The 21,779-nt window shown below is 42.2% G+C and overlaps 2 protein-coding genes across 4 annotated transcripts in view; one reads left to right on the forward strand and one right to left on the reverse strand.

Moving 5' to 3' along the window:
- Nucleotides 1-1,720, reverse strand: part of LOC133545102 (G-protein coupled receptor 84-like) — a 9,143-nt gene extending 7,423 nt beyond the window's left edge. The window contains exon 1 of the mRNA XM_061890448.1: nucleotides 1,492-1,720. The gene's annotated coding sequence lies outside the window, so the exon portion shown is untranslated. The remainder of the gene's footprint in view (nucleotides 1-1,491) is intronic.
- Nucleotides 1-21,779, forward strand: part of stat2 (signal transducer and activator of transcription 2) — a 187,259-nt gene that overhangs the window by 107,038 nt on the left and 58,442 nt on the right. Inside the window, exons 26-33 of one of the 3 annotated variants that reach the window (XR_009804718.1) lie at nucleotides 1,779-1,828; nucleotides 7,280-8,598; nucleotides 8,850-8,945; nucleotides 9,191-9,281; nucleotides 9,533-9,628; nucleotides 9,874-9,964; nucleotides 10,216-10,311; nucleotides 21,158-21,772. The exons of 1 other annotated variant lie outside the window; for it this stretch is intronic. The gene's annotated coding sequence lies outside the window, so the exon portion shown is untranslated. Of the gene's footprint in view, nucleotides 1-1,778; nucleotides 1,829-7,279; nucleotides 8,599-8,849; nucleotides 8,946-9,190; nucleotides 9,282-9,532; nucleotides 9,629-9,873; nucleotides 9,965-10,215; nucleotides 10,312-21,157; nucleotides 21,773-21,779 lie in introns of those variants that run through there. One more of the 3 variants, XR_009804723.1, reaches the window with a different exon arrangement.

Below are 21,779 nucleotides of genomic sequence, written 5' to 3' on the forward strand. Positions count from 1 at the left end.
ACCTTGGTGTTGTTAGGGTCGGTTTCGACCCAGTTATAAAAATAAGACTATAAAGCACTAAGTAGAGCCAAAACTGAACACACTGACCACCAGCTCTTCTCCCAATCATGTGAGCTTTAGTGGATTCTCATTTTACCTTGTTATCCAGTACAAAAACTTATGTGGTTCTTTTATGCATTTAAAAACTAAAATGTCCAGACATTTGAGGTCAATTCAGTATAGAGTTGTTACTATGTTAAAATTATTAAAATGAAAAAAAAAAAATAAAACAAATTTATTTAAGAGATGTGTTCTCATACCCCTCAGTAATGGTCAGGTAACACAGCAACCTTTTTTTTTTATTTATATCATTCTCTTGAGGTTCGTTTTACCATTTTTTTCAATTGAAATCGAGGGGTATACTGACAAAAAAAAAGGCCCAATGGCCCACACCAAAAATATTAAAACCAATATTTTCATGGATAAGGAAACCTAACGAGGTAACCAAGAGATGAGAAACAAATTGGATGATAGATCATTGTTTTTAGTGTATTTTACAGCTGATTTAAGACATGGGTCAAAACCCACCCGTTAACATAAGAGACGGTAACAGAAAGCTAACACAAGAGGAAGGTTAAAGTGAAGTGAATTATATTTATATAGCGCTTTTCTCTAGTGACTCAAAGCGCTTTACATAGTGAAACCCCAATATCTAAGTTACATTTAAACCAGTGTGGGTGGCACTGGGAGCAGGTGGGTAAAGTGTCTTGCCCAAGGACACAACGGCAGTGACTAGGATGGCGGAAGCGGGAATCGAACCTGCAACCCTCAAGTTGCTGGCACGGCCACTCTGCCAACCGAGCTATGCCCTCTTTGGGGATTGTAATAGAGATTCATCGACTTCATTCTAAACATTTCTTCACAAAAAAATTCATCTTTAACATCAATATTTATGTAAAAGGTCTACAAAAAAAACGGCGGGCGGTGTTGATGAACGTGAACCCCGACTTAAACGAGGTGAAAAACCTATTAGGGTGTTAGCATTTAGTGGTCAATTGTACGGAATATGTGCAATCTACTAATAAAAGTTTCAATCAATCAAAAAAAGCACTTTATATGTAGAAACGTTTTGTTAAGAAACCATTCAGAGCCTTATCTTATTTAGTTTTTATTTTATATTTGTTATATATGTATTAACCCTGGCAATGGACCCTGTGTGTATAGATAGATAGATAGATAGATAGTACTTTATTTATTCCGTATATGTATGTTATGCCATTGTTTACAAATTTGGTAAATAAATAACCCCAAAATTTATATTTTGTTGTTATTTACTGAAAGTGAACTGAACCGTGACCTCTGAACCGAGGTACGTACCGAGCCGAAATTTTTGTGTACCGTTACACCCCTAATATATATGTATGTATGTATGTATGTATATGTGTGTATATATATATATATATGTGTGTATATAAAAAAACTGTTAAAACAGGGAATGAATCCGTTTCTTACCTCAAAGCGAATTATTTTTGCCAATTATTTTCAAAGCAGACAAAACGGTCCTTCTTGCTGTGTGAGGTCCTGCTTCTCTCTTTGTCTTCCTGTCAGCCCGTCAGTGTGTGTGCGTGTTGTGCATTGATAAATCAACCAACGTGATGCAATTGTTAGAGGTAGAGGTTTTTCCGCCTTTTCTGAAATGATTTCCTCTGTCTTTCCGTCTTCCAAATTAGAGTAAAGAACGATTAAAAAGCTTTATTGTTACGAATTCTAAATGAGATATTTGTTTTCCTCCTATTTAGAGGCCTTTGTAACCACAGCACAGGAAGTGGATGTGGCCCGCAGCAACCAGGTAATGTTTCATAATCACATTTTATAATATAAGCTGGTAAAGATTTGATATTATGGCAGTCTTTTGTTAAATGTACTTATTAATATGTCCTGTTCAGCCACTCAGGCCAATCATATTGGGAGGGGGTAGACAGAAGGAAAAAAAGACAGAAAAAGAACACGTGGTAAGATAGACAATAAAACTGAACCAAAAAAACACAAAACAACAGCAGCAAATACAATACCAAAATTATATAAATAAATTGTGATTAATTTTCACATTTTTTAATAATTTTCAATAATATAGCAAATAAGGTACATATGTGTACAGACACACGTATGTATGTGTGTATATATATGTATGTATGTGTATATATGAATATACATATATATATATACTGTATGTATATACATATACTAGGGATGCACCGATTAATCGGTAACCGAATATATTCTGCCGATGAGGTGGCGACTTGTCCAGGGTCTACCCCGCCTTTCGCCCGATTGTAGCTGAGATAGGCGCAAGCGCCCCCCGCGACCCCGAAAGGGAATAAGCGGTAGAAAATGGATGGATGTATGTATATACATATACTAGGGATGCACCGATTAATCGGTAACCGAATATATTCGGCCGATGAGGTGGCGACTTGTCCAGGGTGTACCCCGCCTTCCGCCCGATTGTAGCTGAGATAGGCGCAAGCGCCCCCCGCGACCCCGAAAGGGAATAAGCGGTAGAAAATGGATGGATGTATGTATATACATATACTAGGGATGCACCGATTAATCGGTAACCGAATATATTCGGCCGATGAGGTGGCGACTTGTCCAGGGTGTACCCCGCCTTCCGCCCGATTGTAGCTGAGATAGGCGCCAGCGCCCCCCGCGACCCCGAAAGGGAATAAGCGGTAGAAAATGGATGGATGTATGTATATACATATACTAGGGATGCACCGATTAATCGGTAACCGAATATATTCGGCCGATGAGGTGGCGACTTGTCCAGGGTGTACCCCGCCTTCCGCCCGATTGTAGCTGAGATAGGCGCCAGCGCCCCCCGCGACCCCGAAAGGGAATAAGCGGTAGAAAATGGATGGATGTATGTATATACATATACTAGGGATGCACCGATTAATCGGTAACCGAATATATTCTGCCGATGAGGTGGCGACTTGTCCAGGGTCTACCCCGCCTTTCGCCCGATTGTAGCTGAGATAGGCGCAAGCGCCCCCCGCGACCCCGAAAGGGAATAAGCGGTAGAAAATGGATGGATGTATGTATATACATATACTAGGGATGCACCGATTAATCGGTAACCGAATATATTCGGCCGATGAGGTGGCGACTTGTCCAGGGTGTACCCCGCCTTCCGCCCGATTGTAGCTGAGATAGGCGCAAGCGCCCCCCGCGACCCCGAAAGGGAATAAGCGGTAGAAAATGGATGGATGTATGTATATACATATACTAGGGATGCACCGATTAATCGGTAACCGAATATATTCGGCCGATGAGGTGGCGACTTGTCCAGGGTGTACCCCGCCTTCCGCCCGATTGTAGCTGAGATAGGCGCCAGCGCCCCCCGCGACCCCGAAAGGGAATAAGCGGTAGAAAATAGATGGATGTATGTATATACATATACTAGGGATGCACCGATTAATCGGTAACCGAATATATTCGGCCGATGAGGTGGCGACTTGTCCAGGGTGTACCCCGCCTTCCGCCCGATTGTAGCTGAGATAGGCGCCAGCGCCCCCCGCGACCCCGAAAGGGAATAAGCGGTAGAAAATGGATGGATGTATGTATATACATATACTAGGGATGCACCGATTAATCGGTAACCGAATTTATTCGGCCGATGAGGGGGCGACTTTTCCAGGGTCTACCCCGCCTTCCGCCCGATTGTAGCTGAGATAGGCGCAAGCGCCCCCCGCGACCCCGAAAGGGAATAAGCGGTAGGAAATGGATGGATGTATGTATACACATATACTAGGGATGCACCGATTAATCGGTAACCGAATATATTCGGCCGATGAGGTGGCGACTTGTCCAGGGTGTACCCCGCCTTCCGCCCGATTGTAGCTGAGATAGGCGCAAGCGCCCCCCGCGACCCCGAAAGGGAATAAGCGGTAGAAAATGGATGGATGTATGTATATACATATACTAGGGATGCACCGATTAATTGGTAACCGAATATATTCGGCCGATGAGGTGGCGACTTGTCCAGGGTGTACCCCGCCTTCCGCCCGATTGTAGCTGAGATAGGCGCCAGCGCCCCCCGCGACCCCGAAAGGGAATAAGCGGTAGAAAATGGATGGATGTATGTATATACATATACTAGGGATGCACCGATTAATCGGTAACCGAATATATTCGGCCGATGAGGGGGCGACTTGTCCAGGGTGTACCCCTCCTTCCGCCCGATTGTAGCTGAGATAGGCGCAAGCGCCCCCCGCGACCCCGAAAGGGAATAAGCGGTAGAAAATGGATGGATGGATGTATATACATATACTAGGGATGCACCGATTAATCGGTAACCGAATATATTCGGCCGATGAGGTGGCGACTTGTTCAGGGTGTACCCCGCCTCCCGCCCGATTGTAGCTGAGATAGGCGCAAGCGCCCCCGATAACCGAATATATTCGGCCGAATATGGCAAAAAAATCCACATTCGGCCTTCGGTGTGGCATAGCTCGGTTGGTAGAGTGGCCGTGTCAGCAACTTAAGGGTTGCAGGTTCGATTCCCGCTTGTGCCATCCTAGTTACTGCCGTTGTGTCCTTGGGCAAGGCACTTTACCCACCTGCTCCCAGTGCCACCCACACTGGTTTAAATGTAACTTAGATATTGGGTGTCACTATGTAAAGCGCTTTGAGTCACTTGAGAAAAGCGCTATATAAATATAATTCACTTCACTTCGGTGGAATGAGTTAAAAACAAGGCCGAATAGTGGCGTGTGACGCAATTTTTTGACGCGGTGACGCAATCAACCAACGTGCGGTGACGTTGGGATATGTTGTGTACCTGTATAAGTGTATGAGGTTACAAGCACACACTTAATTGAGATTTAGTGGGGCCTCTGTTTACATTATTAGCCTGTTGTGTAGGCTACCTGTATAAGTGTATGAGGTTACAAGCACACACTTAATTGAGATTTACTTGAGCCTTCTGTTTACATTATTAGCATATCTACTGTGGCTAAGCAGACTTTTGCCAAAAGGACAATAATTCATTTGTTGTGGGTTTATCCACTTTAATGCACTTTATTATTTTTTTTTGGAATGCATGTTTTGTTTGAAGGCCTAATATAAATGAAAAACTTTGCTTTTTTTGAAAAGCAAAGACTACTGGAATATTAAAAAAATGTCAATATTCAATAAAAAAAAGTACTTTATTTGAAAGACATGTCTAAATATTTATTCTAGGCTATTTATGCAATATTTAAAAAATTGTGAAAAACTGCATTCATTATTCGGTATTCGGCGTTTAAATTTTATTCGGCTTCGGCCACAAATTTTCATTTCGGTGCATCCCCTAATATATACTGTATATATATGTATGTATATATGAACACATATATGTGTATTTATATATATATATATATATGTGTATATGTATATATACATACATATGCATGTATATACATAATTATATATATGTACATATATACATATACATACATATGCATGTGTGTATGTATATATATATATGTGTGTATATATATATTTATATCTGCGCTGCTGATCCGCCTCCGCTTGGGATGGTTTCCTGCTGGCTCCGCTGTGAACGGGACTCTCGCTGCTGTGTTGGATCCGCTTTGGACTGGACTCTCGCGACTGTGTTGGATCCATTGTGGATTGAACTTTCACAGTATCATGTTAGACCCGCTCGACATCCATTGCTTTCCTCCTCTCCAAGGTTCTCATAGTCATCATTGTCACCGATGTCCCACTGGGTGTGAGTTTTCCTTGCCCTTATGTGGGCCTACCGAGGATGTCGTAGTGGTTTGTGTGGTGGTTTGTGCAGCCCTTTGAGACACTAGTGATTTAGGGCTATATAAGTAATCATTGATTGATGATTGATTGATATATATAAACAGACATGCATGCATACATGTATACAGTATCTGTGTGTATATATGTATGTATATAGTTAACGTAGCTGTGACGCCTCTCATGCCGTCATCGTGCGGGGTGCAGTGCCGATTGTTACAAGACACATCATAGGAGGTTTTACTCTGATTTATTATTTCAATAAACCTGTTGTCTGGTCAGTCTGGTGTCACGCCAATTTCTGGCTTGCTGGCTCTTCCTGCTGGTTGCGGCACACCTTTCGGTGTCCGATGGCTGCGTCTGTTATTAAAAAAAATATGGGTTTGGAATCAAATTGTTACCCCCAAGAATGGAATGTTGTGGTGCTTAAAGACTCACAGCCCAAAGAGGGGCTATTTGGAATAAACGGTCTGTTCACTCACAGTAGAATCCTAAACAGAGTTTAATGATTCTGTGCACATTTCTATAAGAATTCAACAATTTCGAAGCCGCCACATTTACATCTTTTTGTCACCGTCCTAAATAATCTAAATGTACACCAATGTTTCTACACAGGACTCCTAAAAACAATGAACATATACGTTTGTTTGTTTTTTATTGCATTTCACATAAGTGCAAGCGAGTATTGCTACAGGTTCATTTTTCCTAAAGCTTCCCGTTGTGCCGCCACGGCGGGGTTTGATCAGGATACTTTAGGGTCACCTTGGGTCATGAAGCAGAGCAAAGAAAACCACATTGCTGTTATCTCGCCTTCTGCTACCTGTCTGCACGCCTGCTTTATCTTGAACGTTGTGCTGGTGTCTTTTTTGTATTGCGTGTGTGTGTGTGTGTGTGTGTGTGTGTGTGTGTGTACTCACAGTGTTGAAAGTCTATGTTTTGTGCAGCGAAATTTGCAATGAAATCTTTTAAATGCAGTTGAAATCGCCTGCTTGCAGACTATTATCACACATTTTTAGTGGAATATCTGAGGTAAAGGAGGCATGAAAAATATATAATGATTACATAGAATTAATATTGATATATGTCCAATGAATTGTGTTATTATTGCATTTTTTTTTGTGTTTCCAATCCCTTAAAACATTGTCATTTAGTTCTTAAAAAAAATACTGACTTTGCACATTTACTGATCAAGTTCAGGGCTTCAAATGCTTCATCTTTTCTGAAATGCCCTTTTGTGTTCATTTTAGTATATTCAAAGAAACATTTACTACACACCATCTACAAACCCCGTTTCCATATGAGTTGGGAAATTGTGTTAGATGTAAATATAAACAGAATACAATGATTTGCAAATAATTTTCAACCCATATTCAGTTGAATATGCTACAAAGACAACATATTTGATGTTCAAACTGATAAAAAATTTTTTTTTTTTTGCAAATAATAGTTGAAGAATTCTCATCAAACACTTATTTGGAACATCCAACAGGTGTGCAGGCTAATTGGGAACAGGTGGTGCTGATAGGTGGATGATACAGCAGAGGATGTGGTCAGATGAAACCAAAATAGAACTTTTTGGTATAAACTCAACATTTTGTGTTTGGAGGAAGAAGAATACTGAGTTGCATCCCAAGAACACCATACCTACTGTGAAGCATGGGGATGGAAACATCATGCTTTGGGGCTGTTTTTCTGCGAAGGGGACAGGACGATTGATCCATGTTAAGGCAAGAATGAATGGGGCCATGTATCGTGAGATTTTGAGCCAAAACCTCCTTCCATCAGTGAGAGCTTTGAATGGTTTAGCAAATACTTATTTTCCACCATAATTTACAAATAAATTCTTTAAAATTTCTACAATTTTTTTTCACATTCTGTCTCTCACAGTTGAAGTGTACCTATGATGAAAACTACAGACCTCTGTCATCATTTTAAGTGGGAGAACTTGCACAATCGGTGGCTGACTATTTTAAATACTCTTTTGCCCCACTGTAAAAGGTTCCAAAAATAGTCTTTATCCTTTTTGGGAATTAAACGATAGCGATGCTACGACAGAGATGTGTGGATATCCTGCGACACTCAAAGCAGATGCATTTCCAACGATAAAGTCAACGAAATCACAAAGGTGAGTTTTGTTGATGTTATTGACTTATGTGCTAATCAGACATATTTGGTCACGGCATGATTGCCAGCTAATCCATGCTAACATGCTATTTAGGCTAGCTGTATGTACATTTGTAGCTATATTTGCATCCAGCCTTTCCCTCCACCCACATTTAATGCCAACAAACACATACCAATCGACGGATTCAAGTTTCACCAGTGTCAAAAGATGCGAAAGTCCCACGTTTATTATGCACATTTTACCGACGATAGCGATGCTACGACAGAGATGGCACAGAGATGTGTGGATATCCTACGGCACTCAAAAGCAGATGCATTTCCAACAATAAAGTCAACGAAATCACAAAGGTGAGTTTTGTTGATGTTATTGACTTATGTGCTAATCAGACATATTTGGTCACGGCATGATTGCCAGCTAATCCATGCTAACATGCTATTTAGGCTAGCTGTATGTACATTTGTAGCTATATTTGCATCCAGCCTTTCCCTCCACCCATATTTAATGCCAAACAAACACTTACCAATCAACGGATTCAAGTTGCACCAGTGTCAAAAGATGCGAAAGTCCCTCGTTTGTTCTGCACATTTTACAGACGATAGCGATGCTACGACAGAGATGTGTGGATATCCTGCGACACTCAAAGCAGATGCATTTCCAACGATAAAGTCAACGAAATCACAAAGGTGAGTTTTGTTGATGTTATTGACTTATGTGCTAATCAGACATATTTGGTCACGGCATGATTGCCAGCTAATCCATGCTAAAGTGCTATTTAGGCTAGCTGTATGTACATTTGTAGCTATATTTGCATCCAGCCTTTCCCTCCACCCACATTTAATGCCAACAAACACATACCAATCGACAGATTCAAGTTTCACCAGTGTCAAAAGATGCGAAAGTCCCTCATTTGTTCTGCACATTTTACCGATGATAGCGATGCTACGACAGAGATGGCACAGAGATGTGTGGATATCCTGCGACACTCAAAAGCAGATGCATTTCCAACAATAAAGTCAACGAAATCACAAAGGTGAGTTTTGTTCATGTTATTGACTTATGTGCTAATCAGACATATTTGGTCGCGGCATGATTGCCAGCTAATCCATGCTAACATGCTATTTAGGCTAGCTGTATGTACATTTGTAGCTATATTTGCATCCAGCCTTTCCCTCCACCCATATTTAATGCCAAACAAACACTTACCAATCAACTGATTCAAGTTGCACCAGTGTCAAAAGATGCGAAAGTCCCTCGTTTTTTCTGCACATTTTACAGACGATAGCGATGCTACGACAGAGATGTGTGGATATCCTGCGACACTCAAAGCAGATGCATTTCCAACGATAAAGTCAACGAAATCACAAAGGTGAGTTTTGTTGATGTTATTGACTTATGTGCTAATCAGACATATTTGGTCACGGCATGATTGCCAGCTAATCCATGCTAAAGTGCTATTTAGGCTAGCTGTATGTACATTTGTAGCTATATTTGCATCCAGCCTTTCCCTCCACCCACATTTAATGCCAACAAACACATACCAATCGACAGATTCAAGTTTCACCAGTGTCAAAAGATGCGAAAGTCCCTCATTTGTTCTGCACATTTTACCGATGATAGCGATGCTACGACAGAGATGGCACAGAGATGTGTGGATATCCTGCGACACTCAAAAGCAGATGCATTTCCAACAATAAAGTCAACAAAATCACAAAGGTGAGTTTTGTTCATGTTATTGACTTATGTGCTAATCAGACATATTTGGTCGCGGCATGATTGCCAGCTAATCCATGCTAACATGCTATTTAGGCTAGCTGTATGTACATTTGTAGCTATATTTGCATCCAGCCTTTCCCTCCACCCATATTTAATGCCAAACAAACACTTACCAATCAACTGATTCAAGTTGCACCAGTGTCAAAAGATGCGAAAGTCCCTCGTTTGTTCTGCACATTTTACAGACGATAGCGATGCTACGACAGAGATGTGTGGATATCCTGCGACACTCAAAGCAGATGCATTTCCAACGATAAAGTCAACGAAATCACAAAGGTGAGTTTTGTTGATGTTATTGACTTATGTGCTAATCAGACATATTTGGTCACGGCATGATTGCCAGCTAATCCATGCTAAAGTGCTATTTAGGCTAGCTGTATGTACATTTGTAGCTATATTTGCATCCAGCCTTTCCCTCCACCCACATTTAATGCCAACAAACACATACCAATCGACGGATTCAAGTTTCACCAGTGTCAAAAGATGCGAAAGTCCCTCATTTGTTCTGCACATTTTACCGACGATAGCGATGCTACGACAGAGATGGCACAGAGATGTGTTGATATCCTGCGACACTCAAAAGCAGATGCATTTCCAACAATAAAGTCAACGAAATCACAAAGGTGAGTTTTGTTCATGTTATTGACTTATGTGCTAATCAGACATATTTGGTCGCGGCATGATTGCCAGCTAATCCATGCTAACATGCTATTTAGGCTAGCTGTATGTACATTTGTAGCTATATTTGCATCCAGCCTTTCCCTCCACCCATATTTAATGCCAAACAAACACTTACCAATCAACGGATTCAAGTTGCACCAGTGTCAAAAGATGCGAAAGTCCCTCGTTTGTTCTGCACATTTTACAGACGATAGCGATGCTACGACAGAGATGTGTGGATATCCTGCGACACTCAAAGCAGATGCATTTCCAACGATAAAGTCAAAGAAATCACAAAGGTGAGTTTTGTTGATGTTATTGACTTATGTGCTAATCAGACATATTTGGTCACGGCATGATTGCCAGCTAATCAATGCTAACATGCTATTTAGGCTAGCTGTATGTACATTTGTAGCTATATTTGCATCCAGCCATTCCCTCCACCCACATTTAATGCCAAACAAACACATACCAATCGACGGATTCAGGTTGCACCAGTTTCAAAAGATGCGAAAGTCCCTCGTTTGTTCTGCACATTTTACCGACGATAGCGATGCTAGGACAGAGATGTGTGGATATCCTGCGACACTCAAAGCAGATGCATTTCCAATGATAAAGTCAACGAAATCACAAAGGTGAGTTTTGTTGATGTTATTGACTTATGTGCTAATCAGACATACTTTGTCACGACATGACTGCCAGCTAATGGATGCTAACATGCTATTTAGGCTAGCTGTATGTACATTTGTAGCTATATTTGCATCCAGCCTTTCCTTCCACCCACATGTCGAGCGGGGCTAAAAACAAAGCAGAAGGCTAATCCCCACAGAACACCACTTCCCTCCACCCTGAAGACGGATTTAAATAAAGGATGCGAGACTACTGGTCTGGGTAAGGAGTCAGTTAAATTAGAACAAGTTTTTTCTGCTTTGAGTGTTTCAGAGTTGGACATGTGTTTTACTGAGGTGGCTAACTATGATGCGTGCAGTTTATCAAAGCAACAAACAAACAATCGGAAAATCCCCGTTACTGAGGTGGCTAACCATGATGCGTGCAGTTTATCAAAGCAACAAACAAACAATCGGAACATTCCCGTCGTATCAATTCCTAGATATGGTCGTAATTATACTGAATGCACTGGGCATAATAAACACAACATTATTAATATTGCTACTACGGATAATTTGATCAAAAATTCCCTAAAACAGCCCATTACCTATAATATAGGTTTTTTAAACATAAGATCATTGTCTCCCAAAACGTTGTTAGTTAATGATATCATCAGAGACAACAATCTTAACGTCATCGGTCTCAGTGAAACCTGGCTTAAACCAAACGACTTTTTTGCGCTAAATGAGGCATGTCCTCCTAACTTTACACATGCGCATATTGCCCGTCCGCTTAAAAGGGGTGTGGGGGTCGCACTAATATACAACGAAAACTTTAACCTTAGTCCTAACATAAATAATAAATATAAATCGTTTGAGGTGCTTACTATGAGGTATGTCACACCGCTGCCTCTACACCTGGCTGTTATCTACCGCCCCCCAGGGCCCTGTTCGGACTTTATCAATGAATTCTCAGAGTTCGTTGCTGATCTAGTGACACACGCCGATAATATAATCATAATGGGGGACTTTAATATCCATATGAATACCCCATCGGACCCACCGTGCGTAGCGCTCCAGACTATAATTGATAGCTGTGATCTCACACAAATAATAAATGAACCCACGCATCGCAACGGTAATACAATAGACCTAGTGCTTGTCAGGGGTATCACCGCTTCCAAAGTTACGATACTCCCGTATACTAAAGTATTGTCCGATCATTACCTTATAAAATTCGAGGTTCAGACGCATGTTCGTCAAACTAATAATAATAATAACTGCTATAGCAGCCGCAACATTAATACAGCCACAACGACAACTCTTGCTGACCTACTGCCCTCGGTAATGGCACCATTCCCAAAGTATGTGGGCTCTATTGATAACCTCACTAACAACTTTAACGACGCCCTGCGCGAAACCATTGATAACATAGCACCGCTAAAGTTAAAAAAGGCTCCAAAAAAGCGCACCCCCTGGTTTACAGAAGAAACTAGAGCTCAGAAATTATTATGCAGAAAGCTGGAACGCAAATGGCGCACGACTAAACTTGAGGTGCACCATCAAGCATTTAGTGATGGTTTAATAACTTATAAACGCATGCTTACCTTAGCTAAAGCTAATTATTACTCAAATCTCATCCACCGTAATAAAAACGATCCTAAATTTTTGTTTAGTACGGTAGCATCGTTAACCCAACAAGGGACTCCTTCCAGTAGCTCCACCCACTCAGCTGATGACTTTATGCAATTCTTTAGTAAGAAAATTGAAGTCATTAGAAAGGAGATTAAAGACAATGCGTCCCAGCTACAACGGGGTTCTATTAACACTGACACGATTGTATATACGGCGGATACTGCCATCCAAAATAGTTTCTCTCGTTTTGAGGAAATAACATTAGAGGAATTGTTACAACGTGTAAATGGAATAAAACAAACAACATGTTTACTTGACCCTCTTCCTGGGAAACTGATCAAGGAGCTCTTTGTATTATTAGGTCCATCAGTGCTAAATATTATAAACTTATCACTTTCCTCGGGCACTGTTCCCCTAGCATTCAAAAAAGCGGTTATTCATCCTCTTCTTAAAAGACCTAACCTCGATCCTGACCTCATGGTAAACTACCGACCGGTGTCTCACCTTCCCTTTATTTCAAAAATCCTCGAAAAAATTGTTGCGGAGCAGTTAAATGAACACTTAGCGTCTAACAATCTATGTGAAACCTTTCAATCCGGTTTCAGGGATAATCACTCGACGGAGACAGCCCTCGCAAAAATGACTAATGATCTATTGCTAACGATGGATTCTGATGCGTCATCTATGTTGCTGCTCCTCGATCTTAGCGCTGCTTTCGATACCGTCGATCATAATATTTTATTAGAACGTATCAAAACACGAATTGGTATGTCAGACTTAGCCCTGTCTTGGTTTAACTCTTATCTTACTGATAGGATGCAGTGTGTCTCCCATAACAATGTGACCTCGGACTACGTTAAGGTAACGTGTGGAGTTCCCCAGGGTTCGGTCCTTGGCCCTGCACTCTTCAGCATCTACATGCTGCCACTAGGTGACATCATACGCAAATACGGTGTTAGCTTTCACTGTTATGCTGATGACACCCAACTCTACATGCCCCTAAAGCTGACCAACACGCCGGATTGTAGTCAGCTGGAGGCGTGTCTTAATGAAATTAAACAATGGATGTCCGCTAACTTTTTGCAACTCAACGCCAAAAAAACGGAAATGCTGATTATCGGTCCTGCTAGACACCGAACTCTATTTAATAATACAACTCTAACATTTGACAACCAAACAATTAAACAAGGCGACACGGTAAAGAATCTGGGTATTATCTTCGACCCAACTCTCTCCTTTGAGGCACACATTAAAAGCGTTACTAAAACGGCCTTCTTTCATCTCCGTAATATCGCTAAAATTCGCTCCATTCTGTCCACTAAAGACGCTGAGATCATTATCCATGCGTTTGTTACGTCTCGCCTCGACTACTGTAACGTATTATTTTCGGGTCTCCCCATGTCTAGCATTAAAAGATTACAGTTGGTACAAAATGCGGCTGCTAGACTTTTGACAAGAACAAGAAAGTTTGATCACATTACGCCTGTACTGGCTCACCTGCACTGGCTTCCTGTGCACTTAAGATGTGACTTTAAGGTTTTACTACTTACGTATAAAATACTACACGGTCTAGCTCCATCCTATCTTGCCGATTGTATTGTACCATATGTCCCGGCAAGAAATCTGCGTTCAAAGGACTCCGGCTTGTTTGTGATTCCCAAAGCCCAAAAAAAGTCTGCGGGCTATAGAGCGTTTTCCGTTCGGGCTCCAGTACTCTGGAATGCCCTCCCGGTAACAGTTCGAGATGCCACCTCAGTAGAAGCATTTAAGTCTCACCTTAAAACTCATTTGTATACTGTAGCCTTTAAATAGACTCCCTTTTTAGACCAGTTGATCTGCCGTTTCTTTTCTTTTTCTTCTATGTCCCACTCTCCCCTGTGGAGGGGGTCCAGTCCGATCCGGTGGCCATGTACTGCTTGCCTGTATATCGGCTGGGGACATCTCTGCGCTGCTGATCCGCCTCCGCTTGGGATGGTTTCCTGCTGGCTCCGCTGTGAACGGGACTCTCGCTGCTGTGTTGGATCCGCTTTGGACTGGACTCTCGCGACTGTGTTGGATCCATTGTGGATTGAACTTTCACAGTATCATGTTAGACCCGCTCGACATCCATTGCTTTCCTCCTCTCTAAGGTTCTCATAGTCATTATTGTCACAGACGTCCCACTGGATCATTATTGTCACCGATGTCCCACTGGGTGTGAGTTTTCCTTGCCCTTATGTGGGCCTACCGAGGATGTCGTGGTGGTTTGTGCAGCCCTTTGAGACACTAGTGATTTAGGGCTATATAAGTAAACATTGATTGATTGATTGATTGATTGATTTAATGCCAAACAAACACTTACCAATCAACGGATTTAAGTTGCTCCAGTGGTCAAAAGATGCAATCATTGGTTAGAAGGCGATCTATCTGCCTCCATACTCCAACCATCCGTTTCAATACATGCGTAATCTGTTGAATCGCTTAAGCCGCTGAAATCCGAGTCTGAATCCGAGCTAATGTCGCCAAATCTTGCTGTTCTATCCGCCATGTTTGTTTGTATTGGCATCACTATGTGACGTCACAGGAAAATGGACAAGTGGATTTACAGATAGCGAAAATCAGGCACTTTAAAGCCTTTTTTCGGGAGATTCCAAAATTGTGAAAAAAACTTCGAAAAATAAAGTAAACCACTGGGAACTGATTTTTATTTGTTTTAACCCTTCTGAAATTGTGATAATATTCCCCTTTAAAAATCATTACGCGGTGATCGCAGTCCCAAAAATAAACATTTCTTGCATGATAATGTCCAGAAAAACTCACAATATATTACTATAGAGTCCAGCAACCTAAGGGTTCCAGGTTCGATCCCCGCTGCCGCCATCCTAGTCACTGCCGTTGTGTCCTTGGGCAAGACACTTTACCCACCTGTTCCCAGTGCCACCCACACTGGTTTAAAGGGGAACATTATCACAATTTCAAAAGGGTTAAAAACAATAAAAATCAGTTCCCAGTGGCTTGTTGTATTTTTTGATGTTTTCTTCAAAATTTTACCGGTCTCGGAATATCCCTAAATAAAGCTTTAAAGTGCCTTATTTTCGGCTCTCTGCGAAGACACTGGCCATTTCCCTGTGACGTCACACAGTGCTGCCAATGTAAACAAACAATGGAAATACCACAGCAAGATATAGCGACATTAGCTCGGATTCAAACTCGGATTTCAGCAGCTTGAGCAATTCAACAGATTACGCATGTATTGAAACAGATGGTTGGAGTATGAAAATATTGAAGAAGAAACTGAAGCTATTGACCGAATAGCTATTGACGCTATTCATAGCCATAGCATGGCCGAATAGCTGCGTTAGCATCGCCGGTAAAATGTGCGGACCAAACGATCAGGACTTTCGCATCTTGTGACACTGGAGCAACTTAAATCCGTCGATTGGTAAGTGTTTGTTTCGCATTAAATGTGGGTTGAAGGAAACGTAATATGGTTGCAGATGCATCTGCAGGTTATTCATACATCTCTGTGCCATGTCTGCTTTAGCACCGCCAGTAATTAGCATGTTAGCATCGATTAGCGTAGAATGTTAGCATCGATTAGCTGGCAGTCAACATCAACAAAACTCACCTTTGTGATTTCGTTGACTATCGTTGCAAATGCATTTGCAGGTCATCCATACATCTCTGTGCCATGTCTGCTTTAGCACCGCCGGTAAATAGCATGTTAGCATCGATTAGCTAGCAGTAACGCCGCGACCAAATATATCTGATTAGCACATAAGTCAACATCAACAAACTCACCTTTGTGATTTCATTGACTATCGTTGCAAATGCATCTGCAGGTTATCCATACATCTCTGTGCCATGTCTGTCATCGTGTGGAGACACTTTGGTACATTCAATGGGGGTCTGGCGGCAGACACTTTGACATCTTCGGGCCGGTGGTGCAACTTGAATCCCTCCCTGCTAGTGTTGTTACACCCTCCGACAACACACCGACGAGGCATGATGTCTCCAAGGTTCCAAAAAATAGTCGAAAAAACGGAAAATAACAGAGCTGAGACCCGGTGTTTGTAATGTGTTGAAAATGAAAATGGCGGCTGTGTTACCTCGGCGACGTCACATTCTGACGTCATCGCCTCCAGAGCGATAAACAGAAAGGCGTTTAATTCGCCAAAATTCACCCATTTAGAGTTTGGAAATCGGTTAAAAAATATATGGTCTTTTTTCTGCAACATCAAGGTATATATTGACGCTTACATAGGTCTGGTGATAATGTTCCCCTTTAAATGTAACTTAGATATTGGGTTTCACTATGTGAAGCGCTTTGAGTCACTAGAGAAAAGCGCTATATAAATATAATTCACTTCACTTTTAACGAATGAGTTTGATGGTTTACCACAAACCTTGATGAAAGAAGTCCTTTGTTCTCCTGCACCATGCGCTTTGGCCTTGCTTCCTGTTTGGTGCGCAATCCTGTCGGCTGTCTTTGACAACTTGAAGTGGCACAAAACACTGAAAGTGATTGTTCCTATAACCCCTTTGTTTCAAATGTTTGTTCCACTTGGGACGCGGGCATCTTGTCTGACTCACACCATATACACAGCCTTCCTTGTCACGTATTCTTCCCTTTCCCGCTATCCATCCACTAATTCTAACTGATCCAGCAGCACAATTGAAGATTGTTTTATTGACAAAAATCACGGAACAGAATACTCGGGAAACAAAATAAATGGTAGGTCTACAGACAGGTGAGATCAAAGACAGTATGCTGGTGCCCGGCTGCCCAGCGCACTACTGCCCCTTATAGGCCTGAGTGGGAACTTTTTGCCACCTGCACAGGGTGCACACTGACATACATGCATCAATCACTCAAAAATGATAAAATAAACATAGATTCAAGTATGGCTCTCTATTCGGCTCCTACAGTATATAATCCATATTCATACATATATACACAAACATTTATATATACGTATATAACATTTATTTTTTAATCAATCCAACAAAACAATACACAGCAATACCATAACAATGCAATCCAATTCCAAAACCGAACCTGACCCAGCAACACTCAGAACTGCAATAAACAGAGCAGTTGAGAGGAGACACAAACACCACACAGAACAAACCAAAAGTAGTGAAACAAAAATGAATATTATCAACAACAGTATCAATATTAGTTATAATTTCAGCATAGCAGTGATTAAAAATCCCTCACTGACATTATCATTAGACATTTATAAAAATAAAAGAACAATAGTGTCACAGTGGCTTACACTTGCATCGCATCTCATACCAATAATCAAAAATGGGCACTACTATGTTTTCCAAACGCCATTTTTCAAGACGCTGAGAATTCGGAACTAACAGAAGTGGACTGGCAGGGAGCAGGCGGTGTGCAAGGACACCCAGAGGAGAAGATGATGACCAGGGAGGAGTGACACAGGAAGTGGAACTGCCAGGAGTCATTAGACACTGTTTTTTTCCTGCTGCTGGATAAGTTTGACAGACAAGATTAGAAGACAATCCCCACTGAAGCTGAGTGTTATCATTTGTTGTCAGCAGGTGGCGCCTCCTCTGCCTTGTCGTTCTCGGCTCGTCGGCTCCGCCTCTCCAACTGTGTCCAATGTTTTCACAAAGATAAAATAAGTAGTATTTTTGGTTTGTTTAATAGTTAAAACAAATTTACATTATTGCAACCAGTTGATAAAATATTGTCCTTTACAATTATGATTTTTTTTTTTTTTTTTTTTAATCTACTACTTTGCTAGCATGTCAGCAGACTGGAGTAGATCCTGCTGAAATCTATGTATTGAATGAATACAGAATCCTTTTGAATCGGAAAAATATCCTTTTTGAATGGAGAATCACATTGAATCGAAAAAATTTATATATTATTGAATCGTGACCCCAAGAATCGATATTGAATCAAATCGTGGGACACCCAAAGATTCGCAGCCCTAATTTATATGTATGTATATATATATACATACATATATATATAGTATATAGATATATATAGAAAACACACACACGCATATATACATATACAACATGTATATATGTATTATACATTTATAATATATACATATGGTAAATGGGTTATATTTTTACACTTTTTCCACATTCACCCATTTATACAAACATTCACACACGGATGGCAGGAGCTGTCATTCAAGGCCCTAAAAACGACCCATCAGGAGCAAGGGTGAATTGTCTTGCTCAAGGACACCATGGACGTGACTAGGCTGGCAAAAGCTGGGGATCGAACTAGGAACGCACAGCCGCTCTACCCACCGAGCCACGCCGTCCCTATATTTATGATTAAAAATATATAAATATATACAAACATGTATATACAGTACAGGCCACACGTTTGTACACACCTTCTCATTCAATGTGTTTTCTTTATTTCCATGATTATTTATAGTGTAGATTGTCACTGAAGGATTCAAAACTATGAATGAACACGTGGAGTTATCCATCCATCCATCCATCTTCTTCCGCTTATCCGAGGTCGGGTCGCGGGGGCAACAGCCTAAGCAGGGAAACCCAGACTTCCCTCTCCCCAGCCACTTCGTCTAGCTCTTCCCGGGGGATCCCGAGGCGTTCCCAGGCCAGCCGGGAGACATAGTCTTCCCAACGTGTCCTGGGTCTTCCCGTGGCCTCCTACCGGTCGGACGTGCCCTAAACACCTCCCTAGGGAGGCGTTCGGGTGGCATCCTGACCAGATGCCCGAACCACCTCACCTGACTCCTCTCGATGTGGAGGAGCAGCGGCTTTACTTTGAGTTCCTCCCGGATGGCAGAGCTTCTCACCCTATCTCTAAGGGAGAGCCCCGCCACACGGCGAAGGAAACTCATTTCGGCCGCTTGTACCCGTGATATTATCCTTTCGGTCATGACCCAAAGCTCATGACCATAGGTGAGGATGGGAACGTAGATCGACCGGTAAATTGAGAACTTTGCCTTCCGGCTCAGCTCCTTCTTCACCACAACGGATCGGTACAACGTCCGCATTACTGAAGACGCCGCACCGATCCGCCTGTCGATCTCACGATCCACTCTTCCCACACTCGTGAACAAGACTCCTAGGTACTTGAACTCCTCCACTTGGGGCAGGGTCTCCTCCCCAACCCGGAGATGGCATTCCACCCTTTTCCGGGCGAGTTATGTACTTAACAAAAATAGGTGAAATAACTGAAAAAAATGTTTTATATTCTAGCTTGTTCAAAATAGCCACCCTTTGCTCTGATTACTGCTTTGCAGACTCTTGGCATTCGCTACATGAGCTTCAAGAGGTAGTCACCTGTGTTAGGTGTAGAAGTGCGTGCACCCCAAGGATGCAGAGACGTACAAAGTTCGTCTTTATTTGGACGTAAGGTTTCCAAATATATCTTTATAACACAAGGCGATGGTGGAGCACAAAACACACCATGAACGAAATGAAATAGTTGCTACCAAAAAACGAACCAAAAGCGCTGGACACAGTCAGGAAAATACTATATGGAAAAAGTAAACCAAAAGTGCTAAGTATAAACATAAAACGCTAGACGAGGCTAGGGGAAAAAAAGACTTCTAGAAAGAAGTAACAACAACAAACTAAAAGATCTAGACAAGGCTAGAGATACAATCACCTCGTGGCGAGGAGCACGAGTCAAACTAAGTGAGCCGAAGGAGCGTACGCATGGGAGCAATACGGTGGTGAGACACAAAGTTCCGGCAACTCGCATGGCGTCAGCACCCAGGTTAAATAGACCCCACTAATCAATCTCAGGTGTTTGCTCCTGCTTTGCACCAGCTGCGCTCCATACTGTGGATGAGAGACAGAGACAAATATGGTGTGCCAAAGAGTACAGAAAATAAGCAACGGACAAACAACTCACCACATCCTGAAATGGTTTTCACTTCACAGGTGTGCCTTATCAGGGTTGATTAGTGGAATTTCTTGCTTTCTGTCTTGCCTGTGGTGAGGGCGGTCGCATTTTTCTCCGCTTCCTCCTTTCCCAGCTTGCTCTCTTCGTTTTTGTCTTGTCTGAACTTTTTTTGAAGCCTCTTTCTTTGCGCTGTCCTCAAATCTAAACATCGGGCATGGATATGATCAGCTGGACTCTCGACGCAATTGACAAAGTCTTTTCGACGAGGAAAAGAGGTTCGGGGGAGCCTGGCTGCCATGATGGAACCATTGTTGCGGGGTACGTGAGAGACTCCTGGGATAAATGGAGAATCATGTGCCTCTCGGTCCTGTCCATCGAGGACGTGAGACATCTACCTATTTGGAACCGTGATCGTGGGGCACTTGCTGATTGGGCTGGGCATTGCTCTGGTGTTTCGTCAAATTCGTAAGACGATGGCAGCCACTCAAGGAGCCCAAAGGCTGTTCGTCGCAGTGGAAGGTTTGGGCAGGGCTCTGGGAACACAGACAGTGGCGATTTCTGAACTAAATTGCAGGATGGATCACGTCATGGAGAAGTTTGCTGAAAAGGAAGATTGAATTGAATTTGAGACTAATAACAGACAAGTCATTGTTTTGTCTGTTCGCGAAAAACAAACATCCTAATCTATGATTTGACTCCCTCAAATAGCCTTGACGCTACGACCAGGCTGTTCCGAAAAACACCAACGATGGACGCTTTCGACCTCCCTCCTTTCTCTGAAAAACACCCCCGAGGACACCTCAATGATGGACGCTTTTGACCTCCTTCCTTTCTCAACAACACCTGGAGTCGAACTTTTGCAGATCGGCCTCAGTCTACAAAAACATTACACCATCACACCTAAGACAATTGGGCACACACGCACACACCTGCCCTCCCCCACCCCACGCCTTCACCACCGCTTGTTTTTCCCCTCGGGGCCTTCCAGGGCTCCAACTCCCCCCCACCCCCCCTGTGTGAGTTGTTGTGATTAAATGTAACGTGTTTATGTGTGCATTGCAAATTAGGTTTTTCCACTTGGACTCAATCCAGACCACGTCCCGTGGGTCCAGCCTTTGACTAAAAATTGTTTTACTCTTTCCTCCCCTTTCCCAATACCACCTTTTTAAGGAGTGCCATAAAAATGGCTGATCTGTTGGCGGTCCCGTCTTGTCTCCCTCTAACGTATGACTGCTCTTAGTGGGACTGTGTCGAAAATGTACTTTTCAGTTCTTATGTGTCTTGTGCATGTTAAGAATTGACAATAAATCATTTCCATTCCCATTCCCAT

The sequence above is a fragment of the Nerophis ophidion genome, linkage group LG02, assembly GCF_033978795.1.
Source record: "Nerophis ophidion isolate RoL-2023_Sa linkage group LG02, RoL_Noph_v1.0, whole genome shotgun sequence".
NCBI lineage: Eukaryota > Metazoa > Chordata > Actinopteri > Syngnathiformes > Syngnathidae > Nerophis > Nerophis ophidion.